General features: G+C 40.5%; 1 long non-coding RNA gene across 1 annotated transcript; it reads left to right on the forward strand.

Moving 5' to 3' along the window:
* The first annotated feature begins 16,828 nt into the window (after nt 1-16,828).
* LOC133833977 (uncharacterized) lies at nt 16,829-17,045 on the forward strand. The gene is made up of 2 exons (XR_009893245.1): nt 16,829-16,858; nt 16,978-17,045. It is a non-coding gene; the product is annotated as an uncharacterized LOC133833977 (long non-coding RNA).
* Nucleotides 17,046-18,416: the final 1,371 nt, after the last annotated feature.

An 18,416-nucleotide genomic window follows, 5' to 3' on the forward strand; every position in this document is an offset into this window, starting at 1 on the left:
CAAATCTCATTTTTAATTCCATATTAATCAAATTAAACATTGGTAACAACCATGGGGTTGGTGGAATCTGAAATTCAAAGGGTGTCTCTAAACTCTATAAATAGGAGCCTATAGCTCACTTGTAAGACACAACATTTTATATCCATTAGAGCACTTGGATAGAAACACCTTGAGGCTTGATTATTCTAGAAAGCATCTCCTATAATCTGTGAGAGATCCCTTAGTGCTTGAGTTAGGGGGAAATAAGCTGTTGGACAAAGGTTTCAATCCTTGTTCAAGTTGGTGATCCCCAACACTCTTCACTTTGGTTGTGTGAGTGAGAGTTTATTGTTTTGGTTATTGTTCTTATTTTCTTCTATTGCTCTTTCTTCTTTTCTTCTTCTTCTATTTACTTGTACTTTTGTTTAAGAGTTGTAATCCTTTTATTTCCTTTGTTCAAACGCTTCTAGTTTACTTGTATCCTTTTGTAATAGAGTTGTACTTTCTATTTCTATCATCTTACATCTCCTTCTCATTTTATTTGTATTTTCAGTTATAGAGTTGTAACACTTTATTTAATCAATCCTTGTCTATTGTAATATTTTGCATAGAGTTGTAATATTTTCTTACCATTTCCATTGAGACAATTTATATTTTCATAACATTCAAAAGCTTACCCCTTTTTGTTTCAATGGAAAGGGAAACCATCAAGATCATGAACCAAGACCTAGTAAGGTTGGATAGGTTTGATGGATCCAATTTTACTAGGTGGCAAGACAAGGTGAGGTTTCTATTAACCACTCTCAAAATCGCCTGCATCCTTGAGTCTTCCTTGGCACCTCTAGCCGAGCCATCCGACAAAGACACTCCTGAGGAGGTGGAGAAGAGAAGGAAGAGGGAGGAGGACAATCTCCATTGTAGGGGTCATATCCTCAACGCCCTATCCGATAGGCTCTATGACCTCTACACCGAGACCAAATCGGCCAAGGAGATATGGGATGCACTTGAGAAAAAGTTTAAGGCGGAAGAGGAAGGCACCAAAATTTTTTTGATATCTCAATACTTCGATTTCAAAATTTTTGGGGATAAACCTATTCTTCCTCAAATTCATGAATTGTAAATTATTGTTAATAAATTGAAAGTGTTAAAGATTGAGCTTCTCGAGGCCTTTCAAGTTGGTGCTATAGTGGCTAAATTACCACCAACTTGGAAGAGCTATAGGAAAAGAATCCTTTATAAAAATGAGGATTATTCTTTGGAGGAAATCCAAAAACATATTCGAATCGAAGAGGAATCGATATGTAGAGATAAACTTGTGGAGGGGTCTAATGGAAAGACTTCCAAAGTAAATGCGGTGTCACAACCAAAACATCCCAAAAAACAAAGGGAAAAAGGGTAATGAGAAACCTTTGGGTCCAAAAACCAACCCAAACAAGTTTAAGGGCAAGAAAGGCCCTTGCTTTGTGTGTGGGAAAAAGGGTCACTATGCCAGAGAGTGTAGGCATAGAAAAGGCCAACAAGGACCTAAGGTGAATGCAACTCAAGAGGAAAACATAGTTGCTACCCTTAGTGAGGTGAATGCGGTCCAAGGCAAGGTGAAAGGGTGGTGGTATGATACATGTACCACCGTCCATGTCACCTATGAAAAATCATTGTTCAAGACCATTGAAGAGTCAAAGGGCAACTGTAACGCCCTGGATAGCCAAGACCGCTACACTGTGTACTTATAAAGGTGCAAGACTTGCTAATCAAGTAAACAATTTTAAAACGTGTCATTAAACATGTAAGAGCTAGGGTGAAAAAGTTTTTGGTCTCAAAAGGCTCACTTTATATAATTAAACTAATACATACACGGGATCCCAAAAGAAACAGAGTTAAAAATAAGTTTATAGACTCCCAAAGGTATATGAGTACTCATTAGCCATGCTAAGGCAAATAGACAGTCTTTGTGTCTCGCGTCCCTGCCTAAAACTCAACCGTGGCGGCTGAGCAACTGGCCATGTACATTCCACTCGCTGAGCTCTCCAATCAAGGCTGATCCAACTTGCCCTTGCCTTTACCTGCACCACGTAGCACTCGTGAGCCAAGGCCCAGCAAGAAAACATCTTATATAACATAATCGATGATATCAAACAGTTAAGTCATCAAGCATGATTTCTTATCAAATAATTCACAATAGACATTCAGCACATATACTCAGATTCAAGATGCTCATATCACATAATATTCAGAGCCGAAGACTTAGGCCGAACCCTCTGTTTAACCCACTGACTCCGACCCACTTAAACCGAGCTCAGTGCATAATAAGCTGTCCTCGGCTACCAGTGGCCGAGTCGTGCCCTGTGCACTTGTGAAACCCTTGGCACCCTTAGGCCGTTGGTTCACTAAATAGCTTGCATGGACTTATACCATCATTTCAAGCCTTTACAATAGGGAGCCCTTGGTCCCATCACATATATTCAACCAGGTGTAGTTTTCTTACCTTTAATCTTTACAGTTGTTGAATTACGAGCAACACCCCTTAATCACTATCCGTTCCTGAGCCTAAGCCTTTATCACCTAGTCACAACCAAAGTATAGGGTTCCATTAATATTCAAATATAGGTTTCCGGTTACAAAACTAACTCCCGGGGATCCGAATTCCACCAAGCACGGTGGTGAAACCAATCTTGAGCAACCTAGACCACATTCCCATGCCTAAATGTAATGACCCACTAATCTAGACTCTTGGACCATTATCGAACTATACATAAAAATTCTTACTAACACATACATTTGCGAAAATACCATAATTTATTATAAACTTGTAGAAACAAAGGTTACTTTCATAAAAATAAGTAGGATATGGGTACCCATTGTCTTTAAAACAAAAATAACTTATAGTGAAAAGAGTTACATAGAAAATGCGGAAAATACATTTAAAACCATAAAAACATAAACAAGACTACATCCTCGAATCGAATAACGCTCGGCCCCTTGACTCCATTCACCATCGATACACATCCTCTAAGCGACACGAATCTTACCGCCTCTAAAGCATATTTTCCTGCACATAAAACAGAAAGGAATGAGCCTAATGCCCAGTAAGGAAAATCTAACACATAGTCATACACATAAATTTCATAATAAACGTAAAGACATATCATAACACTTAATACATACACTTATTATAATGGCCATTATTACTTGGGGTCCCATAGACTAAGCAAGCATATGCCCATGGGATTAGTGGGGTCCTACTAGCTAAGTAGGTCATATGCCCATAACCCATTTGGGGTCTTGTTAGTCATATGGGTCATATGCCCAAGCCTACAAACATACATGCATACATATCATAACACATTTAACAACATAAAACATAAGATAACATAAGCATATAACATATTGATTCTAGCCTATTTTCCTTACCAAAGTTACCGGGATATGTGGACTGAGTTGGGACTTTTGGAACACTCCTAATAACCATAATGAACAAGAGTGAGTTGAAAGAAGAAAAGAGATGAAAAAGGAAAATGGGAAGACTAAACCATTTGAGAATCATGCTTACCGAAACTTATGTGCTCAAGAACTTAGATTCCCTAACCAAAATGAAGATTAAGGTTAGAGATTGAGTAGAAGACTATGAGAAAGAAAATAACATAATACAGAAATGAACTAGAGTTTTGGTTACCTCAAAGACTTGAAAGACCAATCTACTCCTCAACCGAAATACTATAGAACCTCACTTCCCAAAGTGTTTGATAAGCTTATGATGTTTAAGCTTATGATTTTTCCAAACCAGGTGTTTACACTCTCACACTCACTTAACACTAGCAGCTTCTGAACTTAGAGCAAAAAGGTGAATAATGGCTGGGTACTAGGTCCTATTTATAGAGTTTGGGAATGAAAGTATCTTGATTTTACTTGAATAAAAATAATGGCTTTTTAGGTGAAAATCATTTGAATAATCGTTCAGTAGAGGCTGAAGACTCGTTCAAAAGATGTTGGACCTTTGAAGAAGTTTGAATGGCTGAAAGGAAAAGAATTCAAAAGAGTTTGAATTCATGCTGGAGGAGGCGATATATCACCCCCTGTAGGCGATATATCGCCTGGGCCAGTATGCCCGAGGCGACCGTGCATCGTCTCGTGTTTTTCGTATCTACGTGCTGCGATATATCGCCCCCTATAGCTGCGATATATCGGCATACGCTGAATATTTAAACACGAAATTACACATTTTTAGCTAAGTTTGAATGGAGTAAACAGCCTTGACTAAGCCTTCAACGTATTCAAAGCTGCTGACTGACCCTATAACATTCAAACTTTACTCCTTATTAAATTTAATCCTCAAAAATACTTAATCCTTAATCACCATTCATAACATGTGCTTAAAACCCTATTGGTTGATGTCTAAACCTTATAATATAATAAATATAATCCTTAATATCAGTCACATTAATTAAACTTTAGGTTAACTTAATATTCTTAAACTATAGATTAAACTTAGAAAATCTATAAGTACTACTATGAGTGTCCAAATAATTCCCGGTCTGAACCAAAAATCCACAGTAACAAAGATAATGCTATAAATACTATCATACTATTATCTATCTTAGCTAAGTAAAGTTCTTGGACTCTACACTAAAATACTCAAAAGTTCATGTGCACAACCAAGGGCTGCGACCCTTGAATCTTAGCCGCGACCCTAGCTTCAAAATAGAACCAAGGCCAACCTGAACAAAGACACGTGTTGCGGTCCTTGCTTTGGGCGCTGCGGCGCCCACCCTTGGTCGAGCTTTCTTGGCCTTTCTTCATCCTAGGGCCACTGCGCTCTAGAACAGAGCCGCGACCCTTTCCTTCGTGCCCAGAAAACCCACCATTTCAAAGCTCAAAACCTCAGCCAAAACCACCCCTAAGCTCCCTACTTCAACACCCAACATTCCCACAACTTATGCTACACATTTCAACAAAAATTCAGTCTAAAGAAACCATAGAAATCTCACTTTTAATTCTTGAAACTCTAAGAACTTAAATACCCAATTTAACCAGCCAAAAACTCAAACCCAAATCATCAATTCATGAATTAAAGAGTACCTTCTTGAAAGAACCCTTCCTCTAACCAAAACTCAGTTGATTCCCAATGATTTCCCAGCTCAATTCCACCTTAAACAATAGTTGGACAACACTTCAATAACCAATTGATACACAGAGTTAAACTTAAAAAAAAAACACATGGATTAACCCTTACCTTAGTCTTGATTTAGTCCTGGATTGTTTCTTGAGCTAAGCCTCAAAGTCCAGCTTAACTTCCCAGCTCAAAGGTCCAAAATTTCCCTTTGTTTTCCTTTGGATTCTCACCTAGCTTCTTCCCATTGTTTTCCTTGAGAAAGAGAAGAAAGTGTTGAGAGAAAGGTGTTAGGTCAGTTTATCTTTTCCTTCTAAGGGTTTCTTATGTTTGTCTTACCCACTAAGTTAATTCCCAAAGCTCGGGGTGCCGGAACCGTCCCCGAGCGCAAAATGGTAAAATCCCCCAATATTCCCGTCTAGACATCCTAACCTCAAATATATCTCCATATATTTATTTTCTTAACCCAATAGTATAAATAACTACCCGATACCTAAAATACCCCTGACTTGTCCAAAGTCATATTTTAAGTCCCGTTGTGACTTTTCTCGCTCTCTGACCCTAGGATCGTCTTGAGTCGTGCTCTGCGGACCTGCTCACATAATAATGTCGTTCTTACATATATCACATGTTTATTTCATATTATCATAAAAACATTACTAGACATATAATTACACATTTAAATCAAATTAATCCATTAATGCCCTCGTGGCACACTAATCAAGTCCCTTAAGCCTTATTAGCGATTTTGGGTCGTTACAACTATCCCCTCCTAATGAGAATTTCGTCCTCGAAATTTACCTGAATAGCTCGAGTTACTGATCCCGCATCGCTGTCTCCAATTCCTAGGTCGCTTCCTCGACCTTGCTATTCCTCCAAGACACTTTCACTAACGGTATCGTCTTATTCCGCAAAACTTTGTCCTTCCGATACAAAATCTGAACTGGTCTCTCCTCGTAGGACAAGTCTGTCTGCAACTCCAAGTCCTCATACCTCAACACATGTGTTGTATCAGAAACATACTTCCGGAACATAGAGACATGGAATACATTATGAACTCATGATAGCGACGGTGGCGAGGCCAGCCTATAAGCCACCTGTCCAATCCTCTCTAGGATCTCAAAAGGTCCAACAAACTGAGAGCTCAACTTTCCCTTCACTCCAAACCTCTTCACCCCTCTCAGTGGTGAAACTCGCAGAAACACGTGGTCCCCAACCTGGAACTCCACGTTCCTATGCTTAGGATCAGCGTAGCTTTTCTGTCTACTCTGCGAGGCAAGCATTCTTGCTCGAATCTTCTCAATAGCCTCATTGGTCTTCTGAACCATATCTGGCCCTAAATACCTTCTCTCACCCATCTCATCCCAGTGAATGGGTGATGTAACGCCCTACTCCCTTAGATCCGTTACCAAGTGTGTTTAAAATCGTGTCTCAACTCGCTAATCGAGGTATTAAATTAAAAATGTGTAACTAAGCCATAATTAGAAGAAAACATTAGAGAAAATAGATTTTCATAGCTAATCATAAAATTTTACACTTGGGATCCCAAAACATAGTTTAGAAAAAAATATTTACAACGCGAAACTGATCAGAGTCGACTAGACGACAAAATCAAGGTTCCCTTACAAACATCTCCCAAAATCAAATCCCCTGGCTGTGGCGGCCAGGCTGGCAGGACATGTACACACCGCCTCACGCCAGCTGTGCTCATGGTTGGTTGATCTTTTCCTTACCCTTACCTGCACCACAGAGCATCTATGAGCCGAGGCCCAGCAAGAAAACCCATAACAGATAACATATGCAATACACAAATCACACATACAAGCAGGCCACCAAAGGCTAAGCATATACGGCCTAGCCGTCCCAGGCATTTACTAAGCCCTGGGTTCATGGACCACGCCGTAAGGATATCCCAGGTATCCTATCAGGGACTCACCTTGGCAACTCGCACCCCTCGTGCTCAATGTTGCTCCCGGCCCTTTGCCGTTCTCGGCCTTGCACTCAATGTGCCCGATGCCGTTCCCGGCCTCACGGCGTTCTCGGTCTACACCGTTCTCGGCCCTTGTCGTTCACCCATATACTAGCAAACATGATATATCAACAAGTAAAGTATTCAAGCATAAACAGACAAAGAGCTACACTCTACAATTCCAGCATATAGGGCTCGACCCTGCATATCATTCCAATTCAACACATTGGGCTCAGCCCTGCACACAAGCTCCATGGAAACAGGGGTTTTCTTACCTGAGTTCCGAGCTTCCTGAGCACCGATGCCCCGAGCACAGTCCACTATTGTGAGCCTCACTGAAGACCTAGTCACAACACATAGCAATATTTGACCATCAAACTCCAACCTAACAAACAACCTCAAATCGTAACCCTAGCCTCCGGGATCTTGAATTCTATCACTCCGGGTGATAAAATCCATCCCGAGCCTTCCCCTTTAAGTTCTTAGATAAAAAATATCATGAAAATCCCCACTGTCACTAAGGGCTGCGACCCCACCCCCTAGAGCCGCGGCTAGCCTCAAAACAGAGGCTAGCTTCCCACTGACCAGCACGCGGGCCGCGGCCCGCCCTGCAAGTGCCGCGGCGCACCTAAGTTCATTCAGCCTCTCGAGGTTGTGCGCGCATGCGGGCCGCGGCACACCCCTCCTAGGGCCGCGGCACTAACAGCAAACCCAGAATTTCCATCAACTTTTCATCCCTTCTTCAAGCCAATTACCACTAAAACCAACCCAAGACTCCTAGATACTCAACACAATTACTCCAGCGCAGAAACAACATTGAACCTCATTAAAATATGCTCTCAAGAACTTGGCTAAAAACACCCAAGGATCAAGCTAGCTTAACTACATGCCAACCTCTAAACCAGCAGAAAAAAAATGAAAGACTTTGAAGCTTACCTTGCTGAGTTTAATCTCAGAATTATGATCCTCAATCCCCAAAGCTTCAAGCCCCTAATGTTTCCCAGCTGAACCTCTTCAATTCCTTGGTAATTCCTCTAGGTTTCCTCTTGAATTCCTCCCTTGAAAGTGAAAGAGAAAGGGAAGCAAACTAACTTCAGTTCTTAGGAGTGTGTGGGTCGGTTTCTCAAGGCTTCTAAACTATTCCTTTCTTTTATTTTGTTTTATATAACTTAAGTCTAAAGGTTACCTCAAAGCTCGGGGTACCAAAACGTCCCCGAGGGCAAAAATGGTAAATTCCCCAAATATTCCCACCTAGACATTCTATCCTCGAATATATCTCCAAATATTTATTTCTATATCCCGATAATCCCATAACTCAACTAATACCAGAATTACCCCTCGACTCGCCCCGAGTCCGAATCTCAACCCCGTTGTGACTCTCTGGCTAACTGCTCCCCAGGACTGTCTCGGGTCGTGCTGCACAGACATATCACACATATACCACATATATTCCATTTATCACATTTAACTCAATTAAACATGCACCATAATCATATAAACACATAGATTCACATATAAGCATATTTAAACCACTTATTGCCCTCCAGGCACAATAATTAAGGCCCTAAGCCTGATTAGCGAATTCGGGTCGTTAGAGGTGATCTGCACTTTCTTCCATATAACATCTCATAAGGAGCCACTCCAATCATGGACTGATAACTGTTGTTATATGAAAACTCGATCAATGGAAGATACTTACTCCACGAACCCTCGAAGTCAATCAAACATGCCCTAAGCATGTCTTCCAATACCTGAATCTTCCTCTCAGACTGTCCATCAGTCTGAGGATGAAAAGCTGTGCTAAACTTTAGCTGAGTCCCCATGGCTCTCTGCAGAGCTCCCCAAAACTTGGAGGTAAAGATAGGGTCTCGATCAGATACAATAGACTTTGGAATCCCATGGAGATGAACTATCTCCCTCACATACAGCTATGCATACTGTTCCACTGAATACGTCGACCTCACTGGTAGAAAATGAGCTGACTTGGTGTAACTGTCCACTATCACCCACACCGAGTCATGAAGTCCAACTGTCCTGGGTAATCCTCCCACGAAATCCATCGTAATATCCTCCCATTTCCACTAGGGGATACCCAAAGGATGAAGCAACCCCGCTAGTCACCGATGTTCAGCCTTAACCTGCTGACATGTCAAACATCTAAACACATACTCTACCACATCCTTCTTCATCCCGAGCCACCAATATAGTGTTCGTAGATCCTGATACATCTTCGTGGTACCTGGATGAAGTGAGTATGTCGTAGTGTGAGACTCATCCAATATCTCTCGTCTAATCCCCTCATCTGCTGTAATACATATTCGTCCCTGATATCGGAGCAAACCTGTCTCAAAAACTGAATAATCCTTAGCTGTCCCCGCTAAGGCATGCTGCCTAAGTTCCTGCAACTTTGCATCCACTAACTGACCCTCCTTGATCCGCTCTAACACAGTCGACTACAAAGTGATATTGGCTAACTGGCCTACCACCAGTTCTATCTTTGCCCTGACCATCTCATCAGCCAATTCCCTCGAGATCTGGGTAGAACCATACAACTGTCCTGGGCCCCTCCGGCTCAACGCATCTGCCACCACGTTGGCATTTCCAGGATGGTAAAGGATATCACAGTCATAATCCTTAACCAACTCCAACCAACGTCTCTGCCTCATATTTAGATCCTTCTGGGTGAAGAAATACTTCAGAATCTTATGATCAGTGAATATCTTGCACTTTTTCCCCATACAGATTATGGCGCCACACCTTCAGTGCGAATACCATTGCTGCTAACTCCAAATCATGAGTCGGATACCGCTGCTCATAATCCTTCAGCTGCCGAGATGCATAGGCTATAACTTTCTCATTTTGCATCAGCATGCAGCCTAAACCCATCCTCGATGCGTCACAATAAACCACAAACTTTCCTTCCTTCGAAGGAAGACTCAACACAGGTGCAGAAATAAGCCATCACTTTAGTTCTTGAAAGTTGTTCTCACACTTCTCCGACCAGACAAACTTCTGATTCTTCCTTGTCAACTCTGTCATCGGTGAAGAAATCTTTGAGAACCCCTCTACAAACCGCCTATAGTAACCAGTCAACCCAAGGAAACTTCGCACCTCTGAGGCATTCCTTGGCCTCAGCCAATCCCTAACTGCTTCTACCTTGGATGGATCCACCTTAATCCCTTATGCCCCAACAATATGTCCAAGAAAGGTCACCTCTGGTAGCCAGAACTCACACTTCTTAAACTTGGCATACAACTGATGCGCCCTCAACCTTTGTAGAACCTGTCGGAGATGCTGCTCATGCTCTGCCTCAGAACTGGAGTATACCAAAATGTCGTCGATGAAGACAATGATGAACTGATCCAAGAAGTCCTTGAACACCCTGTTCATTAAGTCCTTGAAAGCTGCGGGGGCGTTGGTCAGACCGAAAGACATGACCAAGAATTCATAATGCCCATACCGCGTCCGAAAGGCCATATTTGGTATATCCTCATCTTTGATCCCCAGCTGGTGATAACCAGATCGAAGATCAATCTTTGAGAACACCGTCTTACTCTGCAGCTGATCGAACAAGTCATCAATCCTTGGTAGAGGGTACTTATTCTTGATAGTCAACTTGTTCAATTCTCTGTAATCGATGCACATCCTCAAAGTCTCATCCTTCTTCTTAAGGAACAACACTGGAGCGCCCCAAGGAGAATAACTAGGCCTGATAAACCCCAAATCCAGAAGTTCTTGCAACTGTATCTTAAACTCTTTCAGTTCTGCTGGTGCCATCCTGTACGGTGTCCTTGATACTAGTTCTGTCCCCGGTGCTAACTTGATCTCAAACTCAATCTCCCTGCGTGGCGGCAACCCTGGCAGATCCTCAGGGAATACATCTAAAAACTCATACACCAACCTGGTCTCTCCCGGCATAACTCTAGCAGTATCCACTACACTGGCCAGAAAACCTATGCATCCCCCCTGCAACAAGTCTCTGGATCTCAATACTTAAATCATGGGTACGCGGGGTCCAGACATCGCACCCACAAAAACAAAACGGTCCTCGCCCTCAGGCTCAAAAGTAACCATCTTCTTCCTGCAATCAATCGTAGCACCATTCCTGGTCAACCAATCCATCCCTAAGATCATATCGAAATCCTCCAAATATAACTCAATCTGATCCACCGAGAGTTCCCTACTATCAACCATCACTGGCAGTGCCCTAATCGATCTCCTAGAAACTACCAGCTCCCCTGTAGGCAATAAAGTCCCAAACCCTGCAGTCCGATACTCACTAGGTCTACACAATCTATCAATCACTCTACTAGAAACAAAAGAATGTGTAGCACTAGAATCAATCAACACTATAAAAGGAAAGCCAGCGCTAGAAAGCTGACCTGTCACTACCGAGGGACTAGCCTCAGCCTCTACCTCAGTCAAGGTGAATACTCGAGCTGGAGTCAAGCTATCCACCTTTCCCACTTCACCTTTCTTCACGGTTAGGCAATCTTTCCTGAGATGCCCTACTGCCCCGCACACAAAGCATGCCTTGGCCCGACACTCGCCCAAATGACGTCTTCTACACCTCGGGCACTCTAGATAGGTCCACCATGCCTCGCCGCCCCCCTGACGGCCATCCTGACCACCTCGACCCCTCCTATCAGGACCAGCAGCGATCGAAGTGTCAAGAGTCTTTCTCTTGAAGTCACTGGGGCCTCCGCCCCTGAATAAGGAGGCACCGCTCTGCGGCCCTCACACCTTACTGCGCTCTCCCTCCATATCTTGTTCTCCGCTTCCTCAGCAGTAAGAGCCTTCTCAACGGCCTGGGCATAAGTTGTTCCTCCAGGTACCGTTGTGATCCTGACATCCTGGGCTATCATAGCATTAAGCCCCCTAATAAAACGATCTTGCCTAGTTGCATCAATAGGCACAAGATCTGGTGCAAACTTCGCAAGCCTATAAAATTTCAGGGCATATTCAATAACAGTCATATTACCCTGCACCAGACTCATAAACTCATTGACCTTTGCTGCCATGACAGCAACATTGTAATACTTCTGGCTAAAAAAATCTTTGAAACCTTCCCAAGTCAAAGTGGTAACATCCCTGGTCTGCGATGCCACTTCCCACCAGATGCTTACATCCTCCCTCAACATATAAGTGGCGTAGGCCACTCTATCATGCCCCTCAATTCTCATAAAATCCAGAATTGTAGTGATCATAGTTAGCCACTGCTCGGCTTTTAACGGATCCGATCCACCCTCAAAAATTGGGGGTTGCTGCTTCCTGAACCGCTCATATAATGGTTCCCATCTGTTACCAACCTCCCCTGACTGCACAACTGGTACCACTGCAGATGGTACAATAGGGCCAGCACTCCCTGATGGAGCCTGCTGTCGCAGGATACGAATATGCTCATCCTGACTCTGTAATCGAGCCTGCATATCAGCCATTAATTGCTGCCAGTTCTCGGGGACTGGCAGGGGATTCTGGCCCTGATCATCACTACCAGTCCTGGACCTAGTGCGGGCTAGTCGTGTAGATTTTCTTGGACACATAGCTATCCAAGTCAATCTGCAAATAACGACTCGGCAGTCAGACCATGATGACTGGGTAAAAGCTTTTCCAAGATCCACCAGTGGAACATAACCAATCACAAGGATTCAACATATAAACATCCATCCACATGCACTGGCTGCTCAAAACCACGCCTACAATTTCACTACACAATAGCTATAAAATAGGCATTCATCCATGCACAATATACAATCAATCATCCATATATTCATGTACACGCATGGCAATGCTAATAAACATGCCTCAATATTTTCACACCATAGTCAAGGGCCAGGCCCTATCAGTATCTCATGCTTCCTAATAATCCAGTAAATAACAACATTCATAGCTCATCTCAGGCATATAAGCACATATACACATTACCGAACCCTGATTTGAGCTTGTCTCAAGCAGCGAATGTACATGTACAGCCTGTCTTTAGGAACCCTTAAACCTAGGACACTCTGATACTAAGTTGTAACGCCCTGGATAGCCAAGACTGCTACACTGTGTACTTATAAAGGTGCAAAACTTGCTAATAAAGTCAAAAAATTTAAAACGTGTCATTAAACATGTAAGAGCTAGGGTTAAAAAGGTTTTGGTCTCAAAAGACTCACTTTATATAATTAAACCGATACATACACAGGATCACAAAAGAAACAGAGTTAAAAATAAGTTTTCAAACTTCCAAAGGTATATGAGTACTCATTAGCCATATTAAGGAAAAATAGACAGTCTTTGGGTCTCGCGTCCCTGCCTAAACCTCAACCGTGGCGGCTGAGAAACTGGGCATGTACATTCCACTCGCTGAGCTCTCCAATCCAGGCTGATCCAACTTGCCCTTGCCTTTACCTGCACCACGTAGCACCTGTGAGCCAAGGCCTAGCAAGAAAACACTACAAGAAAAAGCTTCATTAATAGCATTGCATTTGGACATTATTAAAAAAACGCTATTAAAAAGTTACATAATCTATACAGCACACTGTTCATTTAATTGGCGGGAGTATTATTTCATTATTGGCGCTTATTGTTGTTCTTTTTTTTTTTGTCAAAACAGCTTAATTGAAAAAGGAAAAGACAAAGAAAAACCCATTTCCCCTCCCTCATTCCCGCCTGTCTCTCTCTTCCCACGTTACCCGTCTCTCCCATTTTCTCCATTTTCACTCCATAGCATAATCCATCTCTCTCTCAAAGGAACCCAGACGAACTCGCCTCTCCCACCCACTCACTGTGAATCCCTCTCTCAGAGGAACCCAGACGAACCCAGTGCCTCTCCCACCCGCTCACTGTAAATCACTCTCAGACGAACCCAGACGAACCCAGCGCCGACGAACCCAGTGCCTCTCCCACCCGCTCACTGTGAATCTCTCTCAGAGGAACCCAGACGAACCCAGCGCCTCTCCCACCCGCATATCGGTTCTCTCAGTCAGCACAGCCAAGGGTCTCTCTCGGTTCTCTCAGTCGGTGCCTCTCCCGTCCGATCACTCTCTCTCAGTTAATCAAGCAGCTCCGAAGTACACCTCTACCCAGCAAGTAAGTGCATGCATTTTTGTTTCTTCTAATTGTATACATTAAACTCATTTTTAAAAACAATTCTCTGTCTTTCCTCTAACTCCTTGATGTATAACTTGTTTTCTTCAATAATTTGAGCTTGTTTCTCTGTAAGACTCTGCAATCGGTTTCTGACCTGGGCATAGTGCTGATGTTAAGTAATAGAAAACACCAAAAAGAAACTCCAAGGGGCATAGAAAGATGTGAACAGATAGAATTTTTTTTAAAAATGTTGTAGTTTTCTCTTTAGTAATTGAATGGTAAAGGGTATACCTGGATTCTTCCAAAGATCGCCTCAACTTAGTTATCTCAAGCCATAAATTCTTTGTGGTATTTGTAATCCACATAAAAGAAACAAGAAGTCTTAACTATATAAAAGTTAATGTTAATATAGTTAAGGTGGTTAAGTTAGTTAATAGTCTCGGGTTAGATTAGTCTTTTGCTCTCTATTTAAACCGATGGTTAGAACTCTTTGGAGTACAGAGTATGATGAGTTAGTGAGATTGATTCATACTGAATCATAGCTAAGGAGATTAAAGTCTGAACAAGAATCACTTTTCTTGTTCTCAAGTGTTTTGAGAGGCAAAAGTTTTCCCGAGAGTATTTTTTTGTATTTGTTCATGATCATGGTGTTTTGATCATTGAGAGATTGAGCTGCTGTAATCAAGAGTTGTATACACATTGTATCAAGATCAATAAAGGGGAGAAACTGGAAGTAGGAACTACCATTTGGCCGAACCAGTATAAAACTGTTTGTGTTTCTTGCTTTATTTTCTTTTCTGTTTTGCTGAGATAATTGCTGTAGCAATACTTTAGCATTCGACTGTTTGATTGGTATTTCTGTGTTCTTGTGCATCAGTTTTAATTATTGCTAACATTTAGCATTAGTTTGTAGTTGTGCTTGCTGTTTAGTTGTGTTAGCAGGAATTACCACATTCTTCATTATCCTCTCCACAGTTGATGCCTAATAAGAAAATTTCAAAATGACAGTAATTAGATAGTTTTAACATTTGTCCGATTCTCAAAGGTCAATCATCTAGTTCCAGTTTCAGACTAATAATGAAATTGGTGTTGGCCATTCTTAATCAACTAAAGGTAGGTAATCTTAGTACAGACATACCAGGCTTTTATTCGTGGAGAGGATAGAAAATTTACAACCTTATATCACTAACAAGCTCAACTAGGCACCACAACGCACAGGTCAAGTAATTTCTATAAAATTTGAAATGAACCCACAGCTAAAATTCCCAATTACTAGAAGAGCCACACCCTTATACCTCATCAAAATCCTGGAAACTTCTATATATTTTCAACAACCCCACTATCTTAATTACATATATGTCTAGATCTCCAATCCACCTAAAATTTAAAAAGTAAAAATTCACCTATTTTCTACGTCAGAGTATGAGTTACATACAAATAAGTAAATCATCCTGTCAGAATTTCGAAATCAAGTCCAGATTTTAGACCCAATAAAATAAATTCTGAACCAAAATTCTCTCTGGTATGATTTGGTGAGACAGACTATGGGGAATGGGGAGCCAGATCTATATAAATTTTATTAACTACCCAATTATGTCAATTGTAGAATACAAACCAAAAATCAGCAAAATCTATTAGATACGAATAAAAACAGTTACGAAATATTGCATCCTCTTCACACTCACTGCTATCTGACTTGGTTCCTGAAAAAATCTCTAGTGATTGCTCAGTGTTCCCACTTCCCATCATAAACCCAAATACAGTGCTTGCTCTTCATACTCTTTTTTTTTCCCCTGAATTCTCAGGAAAAAAGGAAAGGAAAAACGGAAAGGAAAGAAAGAAAGAAAACTTCACCCCCTAAATTCTCTTCGTTGGTTCTCCGCATTTCATCTCTATCAGGTATCTAATGTTACTCTTTAATTTCCATATCTATGTTTTGATTAATCTAATTTATGTATATCAGCATTTGGGTTTTCAAGAAATTTTAATAATGTACTGAGCTGAGATTCTCGTAGGTGAAAAGAAATTAAGTCAATTTTTGGTGGAGTTGGTTTCTTAGAGGTTTCTCTCGTGATGAAATGATGGGATTATTTATTTGTTCTCAATTATTTTTTATCAAATAGACAATTTCTGGGCTGTTGAAAAATATTTTACTTGTTTTTTGTTCTTTTGATTTTGATTTATACATTTATAAGCCAATACTTTGTATGTAAACTAACTAAAACAATATTGGCATATTATCTACTTTCTTATATGAGTTTGCTCTATTTTTGTCATATACTCTGTGATGAGTTCTATTTAATATCCAAATATAAAGGTAAAGTGAGCTATTTCATTCTACTTGGAGTGAATTATATGGTACTAATTAAAGAAAACAAATCAAAACTATGATTGGATTCAGAAAACTTAAAGTTGTACTTCCATCTTAAAGTTATCTACCAACTTTGATACAAGAACACTTGATGGGCACTAAATTGTTTCTCTCTCTCTCTTTACTGTTTTCTGGCTGGAATTGAATTCTGGGTTGATTGGTCTGGATTTTATTGCTGTTTTTTTCTCTGAATTACTGGGTTAGCAATTGTTTGAAGCAGGAAGATTTTATCAGTTTTGCCTAATGATAAAAGCAGTTTATATGAGTTCTGTTTCAATCTTTCAGGACCACAAGAGTACAATAAAAGCAATTTACACGGGTTCTGAATTTCTGGAGAGTGTTTTTGCTGGTGTTGAAGTTGGTATAGTGTTTCTGTACTTGGCGTTTTTTGTTCATACTAGTTCGTAATTGTCCTTTATGCCTTAACAAGCTTAAATGATCATTTATTCTGCTGGAGTAATCCTGAATATTGATGCACAGGCTCGATGCTTATTTGTTTCGTCGATTTCAGTTATTCAGGATTCACTCCACGAACATAAACAACGGGTGGACTTGCCAAAAAGTAAGTGTTATGTTTATGGATAGTTTCCCTTGATATCAATGTACAAAATGTGTCTGTGCATGCATGTTTTCATGTCACTCAAACTACATCAACATCAAGAACAAGAATATTCACAAGCTCATTCCCTCCCTCCCAATACTATTACAATTTTTTTTGGTCACTGTTGTATATGCAAAAACAATCAATAGAATATTCTTTAGATATTTTAATTAATTTCTTCTTTTTGTAGAGAAAGAAAGAAAGATAAAACTTGTTCTAATTGTAGCTTAAATGTTAAGATATTAATGTTTATGCATTTTTGTTGAGTGTTCTACAATTCTAACATCTACTAGTCTTCCTAAAAAAAATAGTTGTTGGGTTTATTATATCTGTGTATTTATATGTATTGAAAGAATGTTAGCTACTTGTTGTCTTTGGTAGATTTGTGTTGAATTTCATTTTCTTATCTATAGTATTTACAAGTTATATTAAATATAAGAAAGTGAAACTAATTTTCATTTCCATTAAAGATATTTGGTTTCGTTTGTCTATTAATTGTTTTAATGTTTGCACAATAACTCTCTCCTTTGCTCATTATTGTATTCTCTCAAACTTGTTCCTCATATTTTTTTTAATCCTATTGAAACATATTGTGCATTGTTGCAGGTACTTTTCCTTCGGATAAAGAGAGAAGACATTTCTACCTTAGGTTAAAGAGAGAGAGAGAAGACATTTCTGTAGAGCATCAGGTTTAAAATATTTAAAATACATGTTTTTGTATGATGCAAATTTAGTGCATATTTCAAATTACTTTTAACTAAATCTCTTAATCTCTTAATCTTATACAGGTACAATATGGAGACTAGAAAAAAGAAGCAGGATGGAAGTGTAGTCAATGAAAAGGATGGAGGTTTAGTCAATGAAAAGGAGGTTGGATCACCTTCAACTCAAGTTCACTTGCAACCTGGTGCTTTGAAAGCAATTGTGGCAGAAAAGAGGAGGCAATTAGCAGCTAAGTTTGGAAAGTTGGCAGAGAAGAAGAAATCGAAGCTTCGTTTTGCATCCTCTACTAAAGTTGTAATGGATTCACCACCTGCATCTAAAAGATCTTATGAAGCAGTGTTTGGTATAAATCCAACAAATGAGGATGACAACGAAGATGAAAACATGTCCTCACAACGAGCAACTGCGTTAGGTAGAACCCAAGCAACATCTCCACTCCACAACCTGAACAAAACAAGAAGATCTCTGCGCCATTTTGTTGACAATGATTTTGAAGATGATTTTAACACTCCACAAAAGAATTCAGAAACTATGATGAACGAGTCACCCAAGTCTAGGTTGATTAGGCCATCAACCAAAGGTTCTCCTGCTGCTA

The sequence above is a fragment of the Humulus lupulus genome, chromosome 5 (assembly GCF_963169125.1).
Source record: "Humulus lupulus chromosome 5, drHumLupu1.1, whole genome shotgun sequence".
NCBI classification, from domain to species: domain Eukaryota; kingdom Viridiplantae; phylum Streptophyta; class Magnoliopsida; order Rosales; family Cannabaceae; genus Humulus; species Humulus lupulus.